This window comes from Talpa occidentalis, unplaced genomic scaffold (genome assembly GCF_014898055.3).
Source record: "Talpa occidentalis isolate TD23 unplaced genomic scaffold, MPIMG_talOcc4v2.1 talOcc4.11, whole genome shotgun sequence".
In the NCBI taxonomy this organism is placed as follows: Eukaryota; Metazoa; Chordata; class Mammalia; order Eulipotyphla; family Talpidae; genus Talpa; species Talpa occidentalis.
The window spans coordinates 70,359,696-70,385,443 of NW_023601104.1; the positions used below are offsets into that span (position 1 = coordinate 70,359,696).

At 38.0% G+C, this 25,748-nt stretch overlaps 1 long non-coding RNA gene and 1 other non-coding gene across 2 annotated transcripts in view; both read left to right on the forward strand.

Annotated features, from left to right (window-relative positions):
* LOC129145098 (uncharacterized) overlaps nucleotides 1-25,748 on the forward strand; it is a 188,744-nt gene that overhangs the window by 124,375 nt on the left and 38,621 nt on the right. Inside the window, exon 2 of the long non-coding RNA XR_008550155.1 lies at nucleotides 18,079-18,150. This is a non-coding gene — a long non-coding RNA (uncharacterized LOC129145098). The remainder of the gene's footprint in view (nucleotides 1-18,078; nucleotides 18,151-25,748) is intronic.
* Nucleotides 9,254-9,322, forward strand: LOC119239665 (small nucleolar RNA SNORD5). The gene has a single exon (XR_005123942.1). It is a non-coding gene; the product is annotated as a small nucleolar RNA SNORD5 (small nucleolar RNA).

Sequence of the window (25,748 nt, forward strand, 5' to 3'; positions counted from 1 at the left end):
ACTCTTACTACTGTAATAACTCCTTGAATTTCTCTATAAATTTAAAGTTGCGTTGGTTGGATCATATAGAATAAGAAATATCATGGTGTTTTATGTGAATTCCACAGTGCCTGGGTAGCTTATTCAAACTATATTAATTTAGCTAAAAATACCTAATAAGGTTATGAAAGAACTTAAAACATGGAGTCCAGAAATGATGCAAAAAAAAAAATTGAGGTCTATTTCAATATACCCCACTAGAAAACCTGAGTGCTTTGAGATGAAGCTGGAAGTAAGGCAGCAACATGAATTTCCTATTAAGAAGCAGTAATCCTTCAGGATTACTGAGGCAAAAGATGATGAGCAGAGTGAGGTCTGCCCCACTTACCTGATACTCTTGGCAAATGTTTTACAGATTTTTTTAAATTTTTTTTTTGAAAGATGTATTTATTTATACATACAAGAACTGGGGTATAGGCCAGAGGTGGAGGGTGAGAGGATTCACCAGAGACAGAGTGGGGAGCAGAACAGGCAGACTGACTGAAATGCACTGGGGAGGGGAGCAGTGGGCGAGACAGGAGAGGTCTGCTGTGCCATGTGTGTAGCTTGCTGGCCAGCCAGGGATCTAACTTGTGCTGCAGAGGCTGTGGACAGCTTCACAGCTCTGTGCTTAACCTCTTGTGCCACCAGGGATGCCCTGTTTTACAGACTTTAATTTAACAATCAACATACAGATTACCTCTTCTCATGGGGAACTCTGGGTGGAGTGATGGCTCTCTCTACAGTTCACTTGTCTGCATAGGGTGTGGCTGGGCCGGGCAGTAATCTCCACTTCCCTCTGAAACTTCAAACTGTGTTTGGAGACCACAGAAAGGAGAATTAACCACTGGAGATTGTGACCTAATTGGATAACCAGATTGCAGGTGGCAGGGATGGGGCTGCAGACCTCTTGCTCTGCCTTGGTGAGCGGCCCCGAGGAGAGCAAGGCACAGAGCTGGCCTGCAGCAGAGGGGGCGATGCTCACACTGAAGCCCAATGACTAGCGTTATTCAAAGAAGAAAAATTGGGGAAATGAAGGAATTCAAAACCACATTAATTAAGAAAAATATTATGAACTGAACTGAACCTACTTAGCTAAGAGAAGAGACCTGATAGATTGAAGTGGGATATTTGTGTATGTTTCACAGGGAGATGTGTAAAGATGTTCATCATTGGACAGAAGTGTTTGTCAGCAGACTTTCAGAATTATATTTTCTATTTTCAGGGGTTAGACTGGAATTTCCTAGCCCAAACCTCTTTCCTAAGTTTGCTTTCAGAATAAAATCCAGAATTTTCACCTTTGTCACTACCTACTGCCCACCTTTCCATGCACCTGCTCACCCCATGTTCTAAAAACTAAGGTTCCCTGCAGTAACTTCTAGGTGCACACTTTTCTGCTTTTGTCCCGCTGTTGAAAAAAAAAAAAAAGCTGGTGTGAATTAAGACTGAATTCTCATTAAGCTCCAAACTCTTCCCAACACATCTAGATTCCTTCTGGCTAACTGAAATCTAATTATGGTGTATGTCTGCTTTAGAGGCTGTCCTAAAAGTGATAGACTCACTTTCTTCTACCATCACTACAGAAAAAAGTAGGGCAAAATATGTCTTTAATAGCAGAGCCATCTGCCTCGTTTACCAACTCCCAGGAGGGAATGTCAGCTCCTGTGCCTCTGCATGGCCTTCATTCAGGCATTATTGAGTTCTGGCTCATGACTTCTGCCCCAAAGGCTGCTTTCAGCAATGCAGAGGGCTCCACTCTGTGGCATCTCTATTTATAGAAATGCTGCCTGCCTTCCATCTAAAAATAATCCCTGACAGTTCTCAGCATCTAAAAGCCCCTGGGGTAAGTGTACTAAATGCACATCTTTGAATTTATAGGATCTGACTAGAAAACTTTCACATGGATATAAAATTCCAGAGATTGAAAATAAATTAGATGACTTGTATAATATTTAGAGCTGTCTGGACATAAACTGCTTTATATACCCCAAATACAGTAGAATAATAGTGGGGGGGGGAAAACACAGAATAAATATAATTTAAAAGAAATGTCCACCAAACAGGAAAGCAAGTCTCCTCACTGGCCTTCAGTCCAGTTGATATAATGAATTTTAATGTTAAGGAGCCATTATGTGGGTGGATAGTTTCCCAATATTTCTGTTTTTCTCTCTTTTTTCCCCCATGGGCTTTCTAGTTCTGTTAAGAAAGGAAGAGGGAAAAACACTTATTTTCTTTCTATGTTAGTATAATAATTTCCTAAACCAGCAAGGAAGTCAAGGGGTTGTAAGCCATCTCTCCTCTTGAGCAAACCTTGGTCCTCTACCCTTTCTCTCTTCCTCCTCCCCCCTGGTAATGTTTAGCTTCAGTGCTAGAACTGTCAAGACCCCTCCTCCACTTTCATCCCATGCCTGATACTCTCTGTATGCAGTGGCAGACAACTATGGACTTCAGAAACCTCCTGTCTTCCCACTGCTTCAAACTGACCTCACAGGCATCACACAGGTGCACTCCTACCCATAACTCTTCTCACTGCTGCTGCTGACACTTTTGTTACGCTCAGCACAGTGCTTTTTTGTCATAGTGCCTGCTAAAATCGTGCCACTGGGAATGTTTTGCTCTTGCTTCTTTCCATGTTTCCCTTAGGGAAGAGAGCCAGCATCACCTGCTGTCACACCATTGCAAAATGGGGTGAAGCACATGGCCACCCTAGCCCCTCCAGACTGCATATCCTCTCATCCCTGCAGGGCTGACATAGCCTCCTGAGACTTGTCTCCCAGTTGGCTCTGGGGTAGTGAGTGGGGAGATAGGGGTTGTTGGAAGAGATTGCAGTTTGGAGATACTATTTTTCACAATTTAAAGATAAACTTTGGAAACTTTATTAGTATTATTTCTCAGTCTCTTTGTAACCTTGAATTTCTGTTTTGCAAAAATCTAGCTTGTGCAAAGAAAAAAATCAAAACAAATGAAAACACACACACTTCTGTAAAACTATTCTCACATTCCAAGAATTCAGTTCTAGTTAGTATACTTGAAATTCAGGACACTCCTGTTGGGATAGTACTTGTAAATATTTTAATGTGTCATCCATTAAAAGCCTCTAAGTTCCTATCTCTGAAAACTGGAACTTGAGCCAGACATTAATGTCTCCGAATGAGAAAGTCAGAAAGAAATGCACTGTTTGCTCAGAGAACAGCATGTCTATTCGTGCATATTTCTACAAATGTACAAAATCATTTAATAGCCTCACATTGAAATACAGTAGAGAGGAAATCTTGCAGTTTTAGTGAATAATATATAATAAATGAAAAGCAATAGATAATAATTAGTACTTCTAATTTAAGATGTACATAATGTAATTGATAGTCTTTTATTAAATAGGCTATTATTCCACATGTTTAGTGGGTAACAAACAAAAGGGCATTATTTCATCTAAGTATGGCCATTATGGTTATTTATTTCCATGTATGAAATCAACCAAGACCCATGATTTAAACATCAACATCTGCGCAATTATATTTCACGACATTTGAATTTGGGAGGGACTAGATTGAGCAATCTGAGTTTAAGGTTTCTCATGAGGTAGCTGTTAGACAGTGGTGGAGCTGCAACAGTGGAGAAATCTAGGGTCTGCCAAGGCTCTCTCTCTTGCTCATTATGTAGTTCCAGAGCATCTCCATTTTGTCTGGTCATAAGAGTTAACTTGGATTTCCTCATAGCTTTGGTGGCCTCAGGCCTGTTATATGGTAGCTGAGGGTTCCTGTGAAAGCAGAAGCCATTCAGGAACTAGCCTCAATCACAAAACATTCCTTGTGTCCTACATAAAATGTGTCTCCTTTTCTCTATCTTCAAGTAACATGTTCCCCAAGTTTCTTTAAGCCCTCACTAACAACCTCCTTGAGGCCCATTAGCTTCCATGATCAGTTTCTTCAAGCAGCTCAACTTCTACCCTCTCTTCTGGCCAAAAGCAACAGCAGCTGTTTTAGATGTGTGTTACAGACACACTCTACTTCCAGAGAGAAAATTTTGTTCTAGTAATCGGTTTCTTCATGAAAAGTTAACTCAAAGCTTAATGTCATAACATAACAATCGTTTTGCTATGAGCTGCATCATTTCTGAGGTGAAGCATTCTGAAAGGGCAAGGCAGCACAGTTCCACCTTGGTGTCTTTCACGAAGCTGTACTTGAATGGAGTTGGAAGAGATGGGGCCTTGGCAGCTGGAAGTCTGTCTTCTCACTCACACAGTGCTGGGGCTTACCCATGCTGACTCTTGCATGAATTAGTTTGAACTTCCTCACAGCATGGCAACCTTGGAGTGCTTGTGAAAGTGCTGCAGCGAGCAAGACAATAGCTTCTCTTCTTTTTATGACCTAGAATCAATCATATTTTTTTCTGTTGTGGTCTCAAATTCTCCCAAATTCAAGGGGAGAGGCCATAGACTCTAGCTCTCAATGAATTTGGGCTATATTTAAAAAAACTCCCACAATAACTTTGGCTTAATAAATTAGTCTTACAAAATAAGCTTTAAGTTTCTTAATCATGAAGTTTAAGTCTCCTACAAAAATTCTTTAGGAATCCAATTTTTCACTTTGGAATGAAAATACTATAATATTAATTTGAATAGCTATATAATGAACTATGAAGTGTCAGGTAACATGGTACTAGGATATGTCAACTACCCTCTGTCTGGCCTTCCTACTCTCCTAAAATAACATTTTACATCAGGCTTTAATGATCCAGTTTCCTTGTACATAAAATCTCCCTTTTCTGCTCAGTTCCCACTTCTGACCAATGCCTACTAAAACAAGGGATATTTTAAATCAATTATACTAAATGGTATGACCTTTGAATAAGCAACCTGACCTTCTGTCTGAGGAGTTTTTCCATTATCCAACTGACTTTTTTGCCCCTCTAAAGAACCTAAAATTGAAGACATTTCATTATAACTATCATTCAGCGCAAATATCTCTCTCATTAAGGTATTGTTTTCATTATAACAGGTGAAAGGGGACATTGTAGCTGCTTAATATTAACAGGCTATAAATGTAATCCTGTTGACTAAGAAATTCCTGGGATCTTTATATTAATTTTACCTAAAGGCAGAGTCAGCATTAATATGTAAATTAAAACATTTATTATAACACTCAGACCAAGGTCATCAAGATAAAAAATTTAGTTTTTAACTCTAGTCACTTTTATTTGAAATTTGATCAGTTTCAAACTTTTATATGAAAATAAATCCCTTAAGTAGTTGAAGTATTGCTCCATGCTTAAGTTTTTAAATGTCATGTCATTACATAAAACTCTTGGGAAACATGTGCATGGCAACTTCATTTACTATCCCCTCATCCATTACATCCATCTTGGTATCCCAAAAGAAGCAAAGAGCACGAATTTAAAATGAAGGTTCTTACCTTGACTTTAACCCCTTTAATGACCACATGCTTTCGTTGCTGGTGCTAATTGTGGTAGACTAGTCTAACACAATTGACCAGACAGATCTACCTACATATTTAATTAAAGGGGATGTGAAGTCTTCTGCTACTCTGCGTTTCTCATGCTGCATAAAAAAAGGGAAAAAATCCAGGTATTTAAAGTAGGAGGAGGTGATATTTTAGATGAACTTTATCTTTCTCATTCAAAAGTGACCTGATTCTCAACTACTCTTAGTTCATACTCATGAAATTTTCCAGCATCTAAGGTACACAAAGTTGTATAATTTGGCCTTTCCTCTAGGCATTTTATATTATCAAACCAAAGTCATTGATGAATCTTAGTAGATGTAAATAAGTACCTAAGGATAAAAATAAAGAGAATACATTGCTTTTACCAAGTTCTCCCTGTCTTATTGTCTATTTTGCTCACCAGAGAACTACACAACCACAGTACCCTAAAGCACATCTGAAGAGACACATTTTATATCTGGAAAATGATGTGTGAATTTATCAGCAATTAGGTGCTTCCTCTCCGTCAACAATTTAAGAAAGGATCTAAGTGCAGACCAGACCATAATCTGATTAACTGATTGATCTGTTCATTCATTTGGCAAACATTACTTAATATAAATCATGTGCCAGCACTTCTATAAGTGTTTATGGTGATTTTAACAAGTACAAAGATCTCATATCTTCATTAATGACAGATGAGAGATCAAATGAAAGTCCTGGAGGAAAAATTAGGAAAGTAGCATTTAATGTCAGAAATCAAAACCTGAATGCAATTAGTTTGCAAAGACAAATTTGATATAAAAAGAAAAAATAATCTTACAACTGAATAATCTTTCACATTTTCAGATACTTTCATAGTTTTTCATTATCTTCCTTAATTATCTTCAATATTATTTGCATATGTCATGGGATTGCTCAGGGCACTGGTTGGGAAGGCTAAAAATTAGCTTGTGTCTTTAATCGCGTCAATTAAAGTATTGATTATTTTATTCCTAGATAAGAGAGCTCACAGACAATACACCAATTTGTATTTTAAAATGTGTATACAAGTATATGCATATGTAATATTTTTCACCTGTGTGTTATATATTCTTCACAATTTTTTCATATGAGATGTCTAGTCTCACAAGAGTTGGGGTAAATACAAAGTAAACATATATCCTTAGTTTAGAAATTAAGGCATACCTATATTTACCTAATTAGAGGGTTTATCAATCAAGGTTATTTCATGGAAGCAGAACTGCTGTTAATGAGTAATTTATTTAGGAATTGGATGCTATGCAATTTTTGGAAGTTTCTGTGTCAAATGTTGAGTCTCAGGTCACTATAGGTATGGGCTTTCGGAAAACCGGGTGTGGCTGAGAGCAGGGACAAACTGGAAATGGTAAGGATGGAAAGAGGCACATAGCAACTGGAATTAGTGAAGACAAATTGAATTTCATGTGTGATTCTTACCATATCCGCCACAATGCCATGGGTATAAAGGTGAAGCTGGTGCTTTCACCAAATTTTCACTTGAACTTGTGCATAACCCAAATTCCTGGTGCTCGACCCCAGCCTTCAGTGCTGTCTTATTTCCATCTTTCAAGTCTTGTACAGAAGATCTTCTGTGATCCATGCAAACCTATAACTATGCAGAGGAGTTACAGAAAACACAGTCTAGCTTTGCTAAGTTGATCTAGCACAGAGATATTGCAGAAAGATATATGGTAGAATTCAGGCTTCCTGGTTTAAGTTACTTCTTGTCACTACATTTGCTGGGACTAATGCCCAAGTAAAGGCTGTTGTCCACCATTAGCCACAGAAGAAGTGGATCCCAGAAGATAATACACACACACATCTAAACCACTTGAGATGTGATGACTTCTATAGTGATATGATGAACTCAACCACGCTTTATTTTGATTCATACATTTCAATTAAAAATTAGCCTTTGCTTTGATGCTCACTACCTTTTGTTATTGATGTTATTGTTTCAAAAAGATACTTTCTTTAAGCAGTTCTTAAGAAATATAATCATGAAAATAATTGTGACAGATTAACTAATAGTCATCATTTATTTTGCTGCAGTGAAAGTAATTATATTCCTGTATTGAGTCATTGGACTTCTGATCATGTGTAAAGCAGTTCTTGGCCCTGAAATAAAATACTATGCAGTATTTTAAATATGCAGGAACTTTGTTCCCATTATTTTTTTATTTGTCTAGTTCTATGACTTGTCTTTATGATTACTAAGCAAGCTTAGTAAATGAAAACACTGTTAGAAAACAATACATTATGAAAATTTCTTCAGCTGTTGTAACTTCCCAGGTACGATTTCCACACCTCCCTGTTAAGGGGAACTTAGATGTTAGTAACCATGGGGAAATCTCAATGTTGAGTATTTTACTGCTTCCAGGCTGCAGTATATGGAGTGTAGAGCAGCTCTATAAGACGACATGTCCTGGGAAAAGAAAAAAACAACCAGGTTGTTCTAGATGAATCAAAGGGATAAGAGGGAAAACTAGAATTCAGTCACCCCAAAATAAGTAAAAAGCAAGATGAGGAATGGAGGTGAAGGTAGAAATGAGAGACATGTTCCAAAACCCTTCAAGTAAACTTTGTCTTTAGGTGTCCAAAGGAGGGCCCCCATGCCATCAACTTTTGGAAGGACCATGTGGCCACAATAGGGAGAAATGAGACAAATCCTGAAAAGCATTGTATTGCCATGCAGAGCCTAACGTTTGTAATTTAGGCTTTTCATCCTCTCCCAAAGTCACCCACCATGACCATAGAAAACTTATTCTTTTCAAGCATTACAATGCTGAGCTGGATTTTTTAACATTATAAAGCACTTGATCAATACATAACTGTGATCTCTTTTGCACCTTTTCTACCACTTCTGGGCTAGTTCTCCCCAGTAAAAGAGCAAGTCAGCCAGAATGGCTATTACACTGGACATATTTTCTTCTTCTTTTTTTTTTTTTAAGATTTATTTATTTATGTGTACAAGAACTAGGGTACAGGCCAGAGGTATGGGGGGGGGGTGAGAGGATTCACCAGAGACAGAGAGGGGAACAGAACAGGCAGACTGACTGAAATACATTGCTGAGGGGAGCAGAAGGCAAATCAGGAGAGATCTGCTGCACCATGTGGGTAGCTCCCTGGCAGGGGATCAAACTTGTGCTGCAGTGGCTGCAATTATACATTTGCTGACAGGGGAGTAGTTGATAGGAGTGTCAGTACTTGAGCTTGTAGCTGGTGTAATATTTGCTTTGATAATAATGGCTGCTACCAATTTTATTTAGAGTAAGCCTACTTTTGTTCTCTTTATTCAGCTTTATTTGTGTGTGTGTGTGTGTGTGTGTGTGGAAAAATGTAGGTACAAAAAAACTTTCCCAGTATTGTCTCAGAGCCTCTGCAGAATCTCATGTGAGGAGAAAACATGGACTGTAACAGAGGAGTCTTGAAAATATTTTCTGTGGAGGGAAAGGAAAAGGTAACTTTGCTTTGGAATCACCCAGACATCAATGGGGCCTTTATTTCATTAATCTGTTGTTAGAATTTGGACATCCCTGAATTGGCAGTTGGACTCACCAAGGCCCATATGTTAGCACATCAAAAACCTAAGGGAAATATCCAAGAGAAGGATGATGAGTTGAGCCAGGTTCAATTCCTTAACTGATGGGAAGGGCGGTGATAGGTTTGGATGATGGGTATTACTTGAATTTCCCCCCATTTTCTTCATAGATGTTTGCCTACTTTCTTGGGAGAGAGAAAGGAACGTTAAAATATTTTAAAGCTGTTTAACTATTCAGAAGAATTCAACTGTTCAGCTGTTGAATGATATAGACATGAACTAAAACTTATTTCTGACAGAGAAGTGGGGAGGGAGGTGATTTCCTCAACTCTGTAATGATGTGGGACCTGTTTATCTCAGTGCTGACAGCAGGGTTTGAAAGGCTTGCCACCCTCCTGTGTCACCTGCCCTGGATATTTGACATCCTGTGTTCTCCCGTCTTTCAGTTACAGTGCCTGCAGAGCATGGTGTCCCCAGAAGCTGTGGAAGGAGCTATCCGAGCAGACTTAGCCATACATACCTGACACTCTCCCTAGAGATACCCAATAAAACATGGTTTTAATTTGAGGAGGGGAGACTATTACAAAAAGTATGGGGGAAAAGTCCAATTAAATCTGAGTTATTACCATATGGGTGATTCTTTACCTACCCAGATATTAATGAGGCTTGAGGGATCTGGGTTGCACAGATAACTGGGAACTGTATCAGTTTCCTAGGGCTGCTGTAACAACTTACTACCAACAAATGCATTGTCTCACAGTTTTGGAAGCTCAAAGTCCATAATTAAGATGTTGATAGGTTGGTGACTTCAGGAGTCTCTGAGGGAGAAGTGTCCCCAGTTTCTCTCCCAGTGTCTGGTGGTTGCCAGCCATCCTCAGCCTCCCTGCAGTCTCAGCCGCCCTCTACACATGGCATCATTCTCCTCTGAGCAAGCCCCTGTGTGTCCTCTCCTGCTTTCCTAAGGATACCAGTCATTGGACTTAGGGTTCGCCCTGTTCCATTGTTACCTCATCTAGTCTAATTACATCTACAAAAACTCTGCTTCCAATTAGGTTGGATTTGCAGTTGGTCATCTGTGTAATATGGACAATGACATGCTTCTCTCTCAGAATGTTAATACTTTTAAAATTCCTAACTTAAGCAACCCTGAATCTTCAGAGGGAATAAATATCTCCCTTAGTCACAGCTGCAACAAAAACCATTTTCACACTTGATCTGCAAGGTAGATTTATTGAAAAAAAAATCTACTTTCAGTTAATTCTTTCAAATGACATTGTCCTTAGTGCCCATTCAGAAATCTAGAATCTTTTATGTAGAATTCCATTCTTATTGTGTTCAATTTAATATGACTCCCAATAAGTCAATTCATTTAAAAATGAAAAATAAAGGTCATATCAAACTGCAGGAAAAGGGTCCAGAAAAACCATCTAAATCAAGAATTTGGATGAACAATAACTAGTGAAGGTCAAGGATGAGATAACAGGGAGCTCACATTTTTATTTTCATTTTTTAAATTTTTTAAGATTTATTTATTTATTTATTTTACAAGCACTGGGTACAGTCAGAAGTGCGGGAGGGTGAGAGAATTCACCAGAGCCAGAGCAGGGAGCAGAACAGGCAGAAGGACCGAAGTACACTGCTGAGGGGAGCAGCGGGCGGCAGGAGAGGTCTGTGTGCCATGTGGGACCCTCACCTGGCGGCCAAGGATCAAACCAGCGCTGCAGAGGCTGCGGGCAGCTTCGCAACCCAGCGCTCAACCACTGAGCCACCGGGGAGGCCCGAGTTCAAGTTTTTAAAACAGTTTTAGATTGGCTTAGTTTCCCTTTCATTCAATTAGAGATTGAAAAGGAAAAACATCTCTACTTAAGGAATTTATCCTTCCAATACTTCAAATAACCTTTTACTCCCTAGTTCTAAAGGAAATGGCAAGAGACCAAAGCCATCTTTCTAACAGTCCCATCTGAAAGCTGAGTAATCTGCTCCATTTCTATCTCTAAGTCACTTTGTGTTGTTTATATATGTGCTTCATATTGTTTGTTATCAATTTCCTTTTGTATAATTGATCATCAGGATCTAAAATTACTGAGATATTGCTAGTTTTTATAGTTTGACTATATATTATTTCTCTAGCACAGCATCCTAAATCCTTCTATTAACATAAAAACAATATGACAAAGAAAAAATGAGTGACAGCTGATGAAGTCAGTTGGGATACCATAAATATGAATTTTTCCTTTCATGAAACAGAGTGTCACTTTGTTTTTTGGTTAGTGCTAAAAGTTTTTTCTCTATCATAGTCAATTAGATTCTTTAAGTTCTAGAATTGTGCCTTATTTATATGGGGGCCCAGGATTCGGAATTATGCTCAACATAGAATATCACTCAGTGAGTGTTTCTTAATTGAATTGAAAATCATGTTACGATCATGCAATTTTTTTTTTTCGTTTTTTTTAAATTAAACTTATTTTTTTAATTTTATTCATACAAGAAGTGGGGTACAGGTCAGAAGTGTGGGGTGTAAGAGGATTCACCAGAGACAGTGTGGGGAACAGAACAGGCAGACTGACTGAAATACACTGCTAAGGGAGCAGCTGGCATGACAGGAGAGGTCTGCTGCACCATGTGGGTTCCTCCCTGGCCGGGGGTCGAACTCGTGTTGCAGTGGCTGTGAATTGCTTCACAGGTTGCATCTTAACCCCTTGCGCCACCAGGGGGCCCAACCATGCAATATTTTCATAAACAGAATATATGTTGTTTTTTTCCAAAGGAGAAAGTTTGGACTATTTCCTAGGCCTCTTCAGGGGAGCAGAGGTGGAAGATGGGTTCTGAGGAAGCTTATATGCTTTTTCTCTTAGGCCCCCTTTTGTAGTGACCCACTTTGTGACTAGATCTAATTAAAAGCATCTCCCATCAGGTGGGTCTACCCTTTACAAGAGAACCGAGTTTTGTTCCACCAAGTTTAAGAAAGCTGCTGGATAAATTAGGTTTTCTATGCCATTATTTTAATTCTACTTACAACATTGAAGTAAGTGTTGTTATAGTTTATTATGTTATTTCATTTCTATTCTGTTTTGTTCATGTTGTTGTCACAATTATTATACAGGTAAATATACTGCAAAATCAAAAAATCTAGTGGCAAACATTCATTTCAAGAATTATTATCAGTTGACTGTAATATCACTGGTTTAGATACGGATTGGTAGGTTCTAGATTTGCTGCATAGAAAAGAAATCTTATAGTGGTAATTTCCTCCATAGCTATTTTCATGCCTGAAACCTAGAATCCACTACTCTTTTTATGACATTCAAAGCAAAATATATAAAAGCAAAAGAAATTCCGTAAACAATGTTCCTCTACTGCTGACAAGAAAAACTCTGCCTTTATTCATGCTGAAAACCAGAGTTACCAGAGGGAGAAATTGAAGCTTCTAGCCGGTGGAGGGAATGTAAGTTTTAGGACTTAGTGAAGTCTGGCTTCCTTGTCTTCTTCCAGCATTTTCTGAAGCAGAGGCTTAGGCAATGAGCCAGATTAAAATCTTTCATGAAATCTGCATTAATTTAGCTCCTTCTAATGAGCTGCACTCCATCATAAGAAGTTTACTTTCACATATTAAAACATAAAATATTGCTTTAAGAGTGTCCAATAATTTAAATTATTTGTGAAGCTCCTTTAGATAACAGCATTTCAAATCCTTAGCAGAGTGTGTTACCACTGCAAGTTCATATTCAAATAAATTTCATATATTACAAAGTTGATTCTCCCAAAAGCAAAATAATAATAACTACACCTACGATCCAAATTTTTATTACTTATGATCTATCCGATGCTTGTGGTTCAGCAGTTAACTATAATATAAAAATTATAAGAGGTTATAGCAGTTACCATTACAATCATTAGCAGTGTGAAAATGTTAACAGTGCTATAACAGTTCAAATTAAGCTCATCCTTATAAATACTACAGGCTTCATAAGAACAAAGAATTGACTAGAACTGTCATTTTTAATGGGAATATGATGGAAAGTTGAATTTCAGTCTCATCTAGTGCTCTATTATTGCCATTAATGAGCTTTAGTTCTGTGTAAGAACAGATAATACAAAGCATAACAAACAAAAAAACCTTCAGGGACCACCAACATTTGCCTTCCTCTTGCTAGTAGCACATTCAGAGGGTAAAATTACAACTTGCACATTTAGAGGGCAAAACTGTGTGATTAATATCAAAAACAATTTGATAGTAATTACAAATATTTAAGATTCAGTTTTTAATTTGGACTAGAGGGACATGCATAAAACCAGAAGAATTTAAAGCAATGTCAAAAAATTATATTGATCCTTGAAGTGTTTCTCATGAACTTCCAGTGTGCTATTTGGTCTCAAGTGACTGTCTGACAGTCAATTTTTACATTGATACTTAAAAGTTCTAATAAAATCTGGCTGAATTATACGCAGGTGAGAAGTTGCAATGCTGGTTATCACAACAAATATTTATGAGGATTGAAAACAGAAAATAATAGGTTGCTTAAGATTCCTAGAACTAAAAGGCCTTGAGATCCTCTCAAGTAATGAGTTTACAACATTGCAGCTAAATAATTATCTTATTGAGAAAATGGAAATGCAAATAAACCTTTATTAAAGATCTGTCGTGGTTTTTTTGGTTGAATTTTTGAGATTTGCTTTCTGTGTGTGGTGCAGTAGTCCCCTGAGGACTCAGTTGCCTTTTTTTTTTTTTTTTTGTATTTTTTCTATCTCCCCATTATTATCTAAGCATTAAGGATTAGAGCGTCCATTTTTCCAGTAGGTGTCAGTGAAAACTAACCAATACTTAGCACTTCTGGGGGTGAGGGAAGGGCCCAGAGGGTTCAGTTGCTGGTTAAATGGGGGCAGAATATCAGTCACCCTATTGAGTCCACCAGAGAGCAGGGGAGTGAAGCCTGATGATGCCTAGTCCCACAATACTCTATTTACTACTGGGTAGGAGTGAAGTTCAGTTGCTGGTGAATTCCGCTGACACTGCCCTTGCTGGGAATACTAGATCACAGCCTTGCTTAGACCAGCAAGGATGGAAGATCACCTCATACACTTACCACCGTCACCCAGGAGGGGAATCAGAGAGCCCCCATTCAGCATGAAGTAGAAGGAGATGGGAGGAGACAGGGGTACTTGGCACTCTGTTCCTCCCGCCCCTCTTTGATATCCATAGGTAAGGACCTGAATATGTATTCTCAGTTGGCCCTAGTGCTACAGCTCAATGCAAGAATTGTCTATTAATAAAAGAAGGTAAAAATATAATCCATGGTCTCACAATATAATATCTAAAATATGGAGGATGTCACCAAAAGGGTGACAATAAAAAGGGAAACAAACCTTATAAGACACATAAAAACGTAAGTTCTGGGCCTCCCCGGTGGCGCAGCGGTTGAGCGCTGGGTTGCGAAGCTGCCCGCAGCCTCGGCAGCGCCGGTTCAATCCCCAGCTGCTTTCCCCACACCGGAGGAGGGTCCCACATGGCACGCAGACCTCTCCTGCCGCCTGCTGCTCCCCTCAGCAGTGTACTTCGGTCCTTCTGCCTGCTCTGCTCCCTGCTCTGGCTTTGGTGGATCCTCTCACCCTCCCGCGCCTCTGACTGTACCCAGTGCTCGTATAAATAAATAAATAAATCTTTAAAAAAAAAAAAAAGTTCTTCATATAAGAAGAAAATCGAGAAAAATGATCTAATAATGGATCAGTAGGGATTTTAGGATTGCACGTAACATTGAGAATAAGATTTATATACTATATTAGGGTCAAAGATGGAAATGTTGACCTTTTAAACAAAAATAAAACTGTTAGAAAAGTATCCATCTGCATCCATTTCACCAAATATATTAGGAAGGACTTTGCAAGTTTGGACGCAGAGATGGAGAGGGACCATCTCTCGAAGCAAAATCCTTGGGACAACCTAAGAAATAACTTGGTAATAAATAGTGGAAATAAAAGTTATATTGATGTAAATATGAGTGAATAGTATCCTACTGAAAGCAAAGTTAAATAACTCTATATTAGGGTTGTGGAAGTGTTTACTTTTTGAGAGTGAAAAATTAGAATAAGTAGAAGGTTTCTAAACTTCATATCAAATAGAAGGTGTTAGTTTTCTGTCATGTTTAATTTCCTTTGTTTGTATTGCTTTTCCTCATTCTATTCCTTTCAGTTATAAAAAATTCATTTATTTCCCTTTGTTGTTACAAATATCAATTGCAAAATCTATCATTACATCTGTAACTATTGCATGTTATTTACTGCAGGAAAAATTATGACTAAGAAAATACAAGACTGGGAAACAGGCATTCTTTCAGGAGATAGCATCTCATAAATATGCAACTTGTGCCAAAATTTCAATGCTGTTATAATGTTTTCCTTATTATATAATTAAAATATGTTCATTGCAGAAAAGTTAGAAGATTCAAGTGAAATGTAAATCATTTCTGTGGACCAAGGAAGAGGAACATTTTTTCTCTCCTTTCTTCCTTCCATTTCACTTTCTTGCCTGAATATACAGGCTATGTTCTCGAAAGCAGCTAGGTCATATTTTCTAGTTCTCAAAGTTGTTTTTAAAAAAATTTAAGCCCTGGATGTGGTTTTCTTTCTCCCCACACCTCCAGGCAGGAGGCAGCAGTAGTAAGTAAACTCAGGATTTCTATGAACCCCAAACGTTCACCCTCTCTCTTCTGTCACCATACCCAGAAGGTCCTCAGATGTAGGTTGGGCTCTGAAGTAGAGAGCAGAGAGGATTCAGTGGACATTGGGTTTAGAATGGATACTTTAGTATCCATAGTTTTAATAGATACTTTAGATCTATCCAGGAATACCAGCCTATTGGTATTTTTTCAGGTAAACCAGCAGTTGTCTCATTTGTGATTTGGAAGACATTTATAAAAGAATGGGTATAAAATGGGACAGAGGTCTGGTATTATTTGATTACTTGGTCAAATTCTCTCTACTGATACCATATTCTCACTCTGATTCCTAAAAATTCCCTCTGTCCAGTAATGGTTGCTGACATACTTTAGTGCAAAGTCTTTGCAGTGAGAGAGGATTATGGTCTTCTCTCCCCATATAGTATATGCTCATGCCCTAGTATTTCTGTACTCCATAAAAGGGGAGTCATCTGGCAAAAAAACAAAACAAAACAAACTTTGTTCTGTTCAAGGCTTCCATTTCACGAGATATTAGTGAACTTTGTTCATAGCAACTTGGCAGAAAATAACAGCCCTATGCTTTCAGTGAATTATCAGGACATCAAACTAGTACTGAGTCTTAAGGTACTAGCATCACTGTGGCTTTTAGTCCCAGTGTTTGCAGTGGTGGAATTCAACATTCTGGCCACCTGCTTTTGGAAATAATGTGTCTTGGGAGGAGGGGAAATCAAATGTTTGCACCAACCGAAACCTGGGGCCATTGTCACTGCAGATTGAACACTACACAAAAAACAATATGCCATGAGTTCTGCCCTGGCTGCCTTGACCTTACCAACTCTGGTCATGACTAAAGTCATCATATTGAGGAAGTGCCCAAATTTCCATTAGTTGTTGAAGATAAAGATGACTGATACAAAAGGATCAAGGAGGATGTTTTGATTCTTAAAAAATTTAAGGCCTGGAATAATATCAGAAAGGTCTATGCTTCTGAGAAACCATTGTCATATCCAGGGCAGGGGACTCTGTCTCATCTATAAGAAGACAATGGTATCATCGAGACCTTTGGAAACATCCCTGTAATTGCTTTCCTTAACCTAAGCAAACTGAGCCTCCTGAAACTTGCTCTTGGTGGGCACGGAGGCCATTTCTGCATGTGGATTAAAGTATTGTCTTGCATTGTTAGATGATCTGTTTGGCATTTGGCTTAACACTACCACCCTCAGGAAGCATCTTTCCCATTACAGACCTTACCAGAATTTCAGAAATCCCAGAAATCCAAAACACCCTCTGAGGATCATGCCAGAAGATTCATCAGTGTCCTGAAGAATCCAGTGAAGAACCTGAGAGTCATGTTGACTCTAAAGCCATATGCTTTATGTTCTTTATGTTCTTTTTCAAGCCAAGAATCACTAGCTCCAGAAGGATAAGACAACAGCTGAGTTAGAAGTGAAGTCATATGAGAAGGGGATTCCACAAAAGAAGCCTGTGGTAGGAATGAAAGGAAACTAGGCTGTTGGTATGAAGAAACAAGAAAAGCCTTTGGTGGAAAGATGACTGTAACTACTGAGAAACCAGCAGCTTAAAAGAAGCTGGCAGAAAAGAAACCTACCCCAGAAGAAAAGAGGCCTGTTGCATAAGCTTAAAATTCTCTATTTTATTTTTTTAATAGAGACTTTTTTTTTATTTGTTTGTTTGTTTGTTGTTTATACATGCACTGGGTACAGTCAGAAGCGTGGGAGGGTGAGAGAATTCACCAGAGCCAGAGCTGGGAGCAGAGCAGGCAGAAGGACTGAAGAACACTGCTGAGGGGAGCAGCGGGTGGCAGGAGAAGTCTGCGCGCCATGTGGGACCCTCCTCCGGTGGCCGGGGAGCAGCCGGGGATCGAACCGGCGCTGCAGAGACTGCAGGCAGCTTCGCAACCCAGAGCTCAACCACTGCGCCACCGGGGAGGCCCAAAATTCTCTATTTTACAAAGGGCAGAATATTTTTGGATAGCTAATTTTGAATGAAGATCTCATCAAAGAAATAGTGGGGAGAGAGGAGATAAGACCCTTTCTGTCTTCCTTTCATGACACTGGGCCAGGGAGACTTTTTTCCTTAATATTCCATAACGCAAAAATTTATAATATTTATACTTTAATATAAAATTTCTTTCCAAGTTATTAAATATGTTTTATAACATAATTTTGCAGAGATTTTGGGTCTGGGTGTAGTTATTAGAAACATGAGTGACAAATTGTGTTAGTGTCTACCCAGCGGCCACTTTCTCCTTTTCCAGATACTATAACCCTGATTTTGTTTGGGTTTTCATTGTGTGTTGCCCCTAGAAAATGACTCAACAGTGTTTCAAATTCATCATGAAAATTCTGCCTCTGTTTTTCAGGTACCCATGTTGCCAGCCTCCTTGCAACCAGAATTTCCCATGTGACCCACTTGTGACAGATGAGAGGTCAAGGTAAGCTGCTGGGTTAGGGGGGCCTCTGGGAAGTGTCACCCCTTTTGATGATCAAGAGATTCGTTTACCATTTACTTCTCTTTTCTATGTGTTGTTTGGATCTATAACCATAATTTTATGACTGAGAGAAGACAAAATGCTGACATGAGGCATTTTCTGTCAAATGAGAATGGCAGAGGAGAGAAAGAATCTGGCTCCTCAAAGAGAGCATAGAAACAAACTAGAAATAGACTGTCCCCAGATTGTGATGCTTTTCTGTGTCTTACAGCTAAATACAACCTATGATATTTCAAATCATTCTCTCTTATAAACAAAACCTTTAACATTTATATAGCTAAATCTTTTCACATTCTTATGTCTTGATGATAAATTTCTAAAAATATAATTGCTAATTCATAGAAGAAAAACCCTAAGTGTTTTTATATATGTAGTCAAATTACTCTCAAGAAAGATAGTTCAAAGTTAGGATTCAGTAAACACGATGGAAGCTCATTAAAAATGGAATTGCACCAAAAATGTTAATATTCTTTAAGAACTTTCTACTCTGTAAGTTAGTGGAAAACCCAACAAAATTTTACCAGAACACAGAAGATCCATAAAGTCTGGAAAACATAATCAAATATATAAACTGTCATGAAGAGCATTTTCAATATATAAATGACTGCATGCATAAGTCATCTGTTTTCAGATTTATAGACACCTGGTTGGACTGTCAACTGACAATACTGTTTGAGTTTTGGAGTTTAAGTATTTCAGTTAGCAAGCGCAGGAACAGTCACTCTCCAGCAGCATGATTCTGTGGTTAATGTGCTTGTCCCCTGTAGATTGTCACAGGAGAGCCTGAAAGAATAAAGCTGTTCCCAGAATGTTATTCCCAGTCACTAGGGCTTTGGTGTTCCCATTTCCCCATCCTCTCAATCTGTCTCTGGTAAAGGTCATTCCAAACATCTCCAGAAGTATACCAAGTGCAGAGAAATGGTGGGTAAACATAGATCAGGCAGATTACTCCAAGATAGCTCAAATTCATGACACAGCAGAACCCCCTAATCAGGTTAGTGAACTGAGAGAAAGAAAGGTCAAAGATACTCAGTGTCCTTTTAAGAAGTTTTTATTTGTTGATTTCTGCATGAAAGCTCCACTTGTCAAGTTTATTCTGCATATCCCACTGTGACTATTCCTAACATCTAATATTGTATGCTATGATATGTTTATAGCAAGTTTCTGAGCCATAGAATACCATGTCCTCTAATGAACAATTTATTTCCAACTCCTCTTAAGTCAGCTGACAGTGAGAATGCATGGTATCTTCAAATATCTGTTCATTCTAATAAAAATAACAAGTTCATTTCTATTTTTCCTGGCTTTTTAGCAAAAATAGCCTATCCACTTCCAGGTATATGTTCATTCTAGATGTCTTATATGTGGAATGTGATGTTAATGAAAGAAGAGATACTGGAAGCAGGGATCTAGGATAAACACTATTAACAAAGTATGTGTTTGTCATCATTTGGTTTGTTGATATAATTATGAAAGATAACCACTTGAGACTGTTATGATATGGAAGGTCCAAAAAAGGAAAAAAAATCTTGCCCTAAAATGTTTATTCTTCATTATAAATGTGGTGGTATTATTAAAAGTAATGTACTTAATTAATTGGTCTAGCTAGGACTTCTGATACTATGTTTAATAGCGGTGAATGTGAACAACCTTATCATGTGCCTGATCTTAAAGGTAACACTTTTCTTTCACCATTATGTATGGTGTTGTCTATGGCTTGTCATATATGACCATTATTATATTGAGGTAAGTTCCATTTATCCCCAGTTTTTTGAAGACTTTTATCATAAATGGGTGTTGAATCTTATCAGATGCTTTCTCAACATAGTTTGATATGATCATATGATTTTTCTCCTTTTATTAATGTGGAAGGTGATTCAGGAATAAACTAAGTTAGTTTGAGGTGAGTATTTAGATCAACCGAATGAAGCAATGAATGGAAATGAGAAAGAGGGTGACAGGTGTTTGACCTTTCAAGTGAGAATGGCGGGGGCAGGGGAACCTGGTAAGCATTGGGCAAGATATGGACTTTATTATAAGCAGAAGGGGAAATCGTTAGGAGTTTGCCATTAAGAGTCTGCCATGTTCTGAACTGTTCTCTACAAATATCACTCTGAATGCAATGTGATAAAAAGACTGTAGGGAATTAAAATTAGAAGCAAAATTGTTAGTTAGGGGGATGTTGCAGGAACCTATATGAAAGGTGGTTGTGGAACTATCAAGAATGGTAGCAGTAGAAGTGATGAGAAAGGTGCAGGTTTTGGATGTATTTTGGAGGTATAGCTAATAAAATAATCATTGGCTGGGAAATAGAGATGCTAGAAAATAGGAAACTAGGACTAATCATAGGTTTATTCATGATCTCTTGCAAAGTAAATCCCAACTACATTGATTGGATGACAATTTTTTTTAAAGATCTATTTATTTATATGCAAGAGCTGGGGTACAGGCCACATGCATGGGAGGGTGAGAGGATTCACCAGAGACAGAACAGGGAGCAGAACAGGCAGATGACTGAAATACACTGCTGAGGGAAGCAGTGTGTGCGACAGGTGATGTCTGCCCCGCCATGTGGGAATCTCCCTGGCTGGCTGGAAATCGAACCCCCACTGCAGAGGCTGCGGACAGCTTCACAGTGCTGAGCTCAACTCACTGTGCCATCGGGGAGGCCCTGGATGACAATTCTTAATTGAGAAGAATTTATGTAGAAGAGGGTACCCTAACTGGTTCTTTGGGCAAGGTGATCTTTAAGCTGTTTTACAATCTTGAGTTCCTAAAGTTGAGAGCAGAGCTGCTATTTTGTTATTAATCAGTCCCAGGAATTGAGCCCACACAGTGAGAGAGTGGGTTGTGACTACAATGGAGCCTCCACTTACGCAGGCTACCTTTTCAATTTTTTATTTCACATGTCAATACTTTGATTAATCACAATCACCATTTTCTAGTTGCCTCTGTGTTCTATATTCAGTATTAAATGATTTACATATGCTACCACATGATGTTTATAAAAATGTCACACAGTAAGAAAACTTATCCTACTATTATAGATTAAGCACCTGATTCTGAGAAGGTAGTAAAATGGACAAGATTAAGAACTAGGAAGTACATAACCAGAGTTTTTACCAGATCTTTCTAAGTTCTAAGACCCCAATTTTGTACTCTTTTTTGATAAAGAAAAATTGTTTATTTTTTATCTTCCATTTTTAATGTTTTAAATTAAGGTAACATTGGCTTATAATACCATGTACCTTGGTGATAGGTGCTATGTGATGACATATATCTGAGCAGGTATGATCCCATAATTCTAAATCATATACAGAGTTGTAAATCAGATATATGAAAAATATATATATATTTACACATATATATTCATAGAAAGGGAAAAAAAATTCAAGGTTATGCTCCTTAAAAAAAACCTGTATATGATTCAGAGATGTAAGATCATTTATAAACAACTTCAGAGTAAAATAATTAAGAAGTAAAAAAAAAAAATAAAAATAAGATGTATTTGAAAATTATTTTTGCCTTAGTTTATTCAAAATTTGTACAGAATATGGACCATATAAATGTTTAGTGTCTCATATGCATACATTACATACATGTATAGGATACATAGCTTACTATATATGTGTATGGGCATATGTAGTGTGTGTATACATATGTATATATGTGTATATAAATATAGAGAGGGAGGCATTCTGAATAGAAAATTTCAGTACTAAATATCCTCTGGCCTTGGTGACTTTGTTGATTTCAGATCTGCCCAAGTAGATCAATACTTTGGTTTATTGAAGAAGCAGCTTCCTTAGAGGCAAATGAGAGTGTCCTTTAAAAAAGAAAAAGGAAAATAAAAAATGGGATGCCATTTTTATTGCTTGCTCTGTGTTCCCATTCACTGACTGCTTGGAGAAATAAATCAAAGTGACAATGAGTTGAAATGAAAATCAAGTTTTGCTAGCATTTCCATTCAAAGAATTCTTCAAAAAGCTGAAAATGAAAGAAAAAGTGAAAGTCATTCTTATTGCTAATGAAATGTATCCTTGCTGTCAAACAGTACATGGCTAAAAGAAAAACGACTTGGACTTAACCAGAATCTCAAAATACGGTGCATTTCCAACCTGATAATTAGGTTGATATGAGATGTCACAAGCAGTGTTTGTTACACTGCAGTGGCTATGAATTTCACACTCGATTAAGTGCACCTGAATGGTAAAGGCACCAATCTGCAGTCTTGGCTGATCTATGTGAAATGATCATGTTAGGGAAGCCACTCCTGCTAGCTCCTACTAAAGGCTGTCACTATGCACCTGCAGGAAAAGCAGGTGTTTTTTTTCCCCATAAAACTGACTTTTTAAAATAAGGTTGAAGGACGACAGCTGTGAGAATATGAAGCCATTCTCTGGAGAGCAGCTGCCTTGTGGGATAAGGAAAGCAGTTCTTGGAAACTAGCCCTGGAGCACTTTATCAGGCAGGTGTGAAAGGAAAACAGCCTCCTCTAGAACTTGGGTTGAAAAGTTTCCTTTAAATTCTCTCTAAGGTAATCTAATTCTTCACTTTCAAAAACAAAAACAAAATGAACCTCTGTGCCAATATGTTTGTTTGACATTTGCTCAACAAATATTTATTGAGCTATTAGTATAATAATATTAATGGCAGTGCTCATAAACCCAGCAAACTAAATAGCTTTACATAAGTTAAAGAAATTTGGATGGCCCATAACCAAAAGGTTTTCATTCTGAATTTAGCACTTCTACACATGTGAAGAGACGATTGTTATGTTAACTAAGCTGATTTGTTGGTATAACTCAGGGGTATGAAAAACCATCCCAAGAGTGACATTTCCAACAAAATACATTTATTAAACTCCTATTTTGTACAAAATATGTACACTGTGGAGACTTGAGAAGAATTACTGGAGAGAAAAGAAACCACACTTTGATACTATTAATTATTTAGTGGAAACTTACAGTTTGGATAGTCAAAGATCTTTTGACATATCCCACATTGCAGTCAAGCATTAGAGAGAAAGTAGCAACACAATCCTTCTTGTTGCCTGAGGCATGTTTTAATTTGGGGTTTAATGACTCAGTCCTACATGGACAACTAAAATACAAACTTTTCTTTTGAAAATTGGTTTGTGAGCGCTTTGGGGTTACCATTGCTAAAGAGTTGCTATACCATCTGCTAGAATATGCTTGTTTCATTTGGTTTAGAATAGTATATGGGAGAGCAAGAGGAACGTTTATTAAATTCTGACATGTTTTCTTCCTCATTTTATGGGAAGGAGAATATGTCATCAGTTGGGCAGCAATAAAAACAACATTCTGTAGAAGGAATGTTAAAGTCATTCAGCCATCATTCTGCTTCTTTCAGCAGCTGGTTATCAAGGGACAGCTTCTGTTCTATCTCACCTGAAACATTTTTTACCAAGTTATTTAGGAGCTGGAAAATAGTGAGACTGAGCACCTCAGTGCTTTCTGCAGCTTCAAGAGGCCCATTTTCTGTGGCTGGTTCTTTTTCCAAGGTTCTGTCACAGTCATGTAATTTAAGAAGGCTGCCATATTACTTTGGAGGTTAAGCTGTAATGGGTAATTGAGGTCACCTTCACATGGGCAGGAATTGGTCTGAAGTAATTCCATTTTTTTTTTATTTTTTCCATTTCCCTTTCTCTGAAGTTATCTTCAGTGATGACACAGAAAAAATGGAATGTTCTATTTTTTTAGCTGATGGTAAATTCATGAATGTTCAGTTTTAAAATTCTCCATACTATATATGTTACATGCAAGCAATACATAAATTTATGTTTCAAACTTAAAGAAGTTTTCTGAAAAACATTTTAAAAGTTATATGTTTTTAGAGCTAAGTCTTTCCTCACTCTATTCCCTTTGTCACTGATTTTGGCTTTGTAAGGATAGAAACAAAAGAAGTTTTCTAATCAGCTATCAACTACTATTTTGAAAGGACTATCTACTGGAGTGCTCAGTTATGACCAATTAATTAAATTTTGTAACTTAGAACCTGCAGAGCATTTTATATAATTTTATGTGGGTTCTACATTTTATGGTATCCAGTTTTGTTGCAGAATTTTTAGGACCTATGGGATCTATACACTCCCGTGTTCATTGTGGCACTATTCACAATAGTCAAGTTATGGAAATAACTTAAGTACCCAAGGACAGATGGGAGACTAAGAAGATTTGGTATGTGCACTTTGTCAGATGTTTTATGTGCAAATATTTTCCCCCATTCAGTAGGATTTCTTTGTATTTTATTGATAATTCTCTTGCTCTGCAGAAGGTTTTTGTTTTAATATTGTCCCATTTGTTGATATTTGCTTTTGATTCTCTTGCCACTGGAAACCAGTCCACAAAGATACCACTTAAGCAATGTTGTGGAATGTTTTTTTTAAAGATTTATTTATTTATTCATACAAGAACTGGGATACAGGGCCTCCCCAGTGGCGCAGCGGTTGAGTGCTGGGTTGCGAAGCTACCTGCAGCCTCTGCAGCGCTGGTTCGATCCCCGGCTGCTCCCCGGCCTCTGGAGGAGGGTCCTACATGGTGCGCAGACCTCTCCTGCCACCCACTGCTCCCCTCAGCAGTGTACTTTGGTCCTTCTGCCTGCTCTGCTCCCTGCTCTGGCTCTGGTGAATTCTCTCACCCTCCCGCGCTTCTGACTGTACCCAGTGCTTGTATAAAATAAATAAATAAATAAATCTAAATATATATATATATATATATATATAAAGAACTGGGGTACAGGCCAGAGGTGTGGGGGGGGAGAGGATACCAGAGACAGAGTGGGGAGCAGAACAGGCAGATTGACTGAAATACATTGCTGAGGGGAGCAGCAGGTGAGTCAGGAGAGGTCTGCTGCACCATGTGGCTGCTCCCTGGCTGGGGATGGAACTCTTGATGCAGTGGCTGTGGATAGCTTCGTAGGTTGTGTCTGAACCCCTTGCACCACCAAGGATGCCCATGCTGTGGAGTGTTTTACCTATTTTTTCTTCAATGTATTTTATAGTTTTGGGTCATATCCATGTCTTTAATATCCTTTGAGTTAATTTTTATGTAAGGTGTGACATAGTGGTCTAGTTTCATTCTTTGGGCGGTTGTCCAGACTTCCCAATTTCATTTGTTGAAGAGACTCTCCTTTCTCTGGTGTATACTCTTGGCTCCTATCCTGTAGATTAACTGTCCATATTGGTGTGGGTTTATTACTGGCTTCTCAATTCTACTTTGGTTGTCTTATTTGGTTTCTGTACCATACTATCTTAATTACTATAGTTTTATAGTATAGTTTAAAGTCTAGGCATATGATACTGCTACCCTTCCTTGCTTTTGTCAGGATTGCTTTGGCTGTTTGGGGTCTTTTGTGGTTCCATATGAATTTCAATATTGTTCATTTTGTTTCTTTGAAGAATTACATTGAAACCTTGATCAAGATTCCATTAAATCTGTATATTGCTTTGGGTAAGATAGGTATTTCAACTCTGTTTGTTCTTTCAATCCATGGTCAGGGAATATCTTTCCATTTTTTTT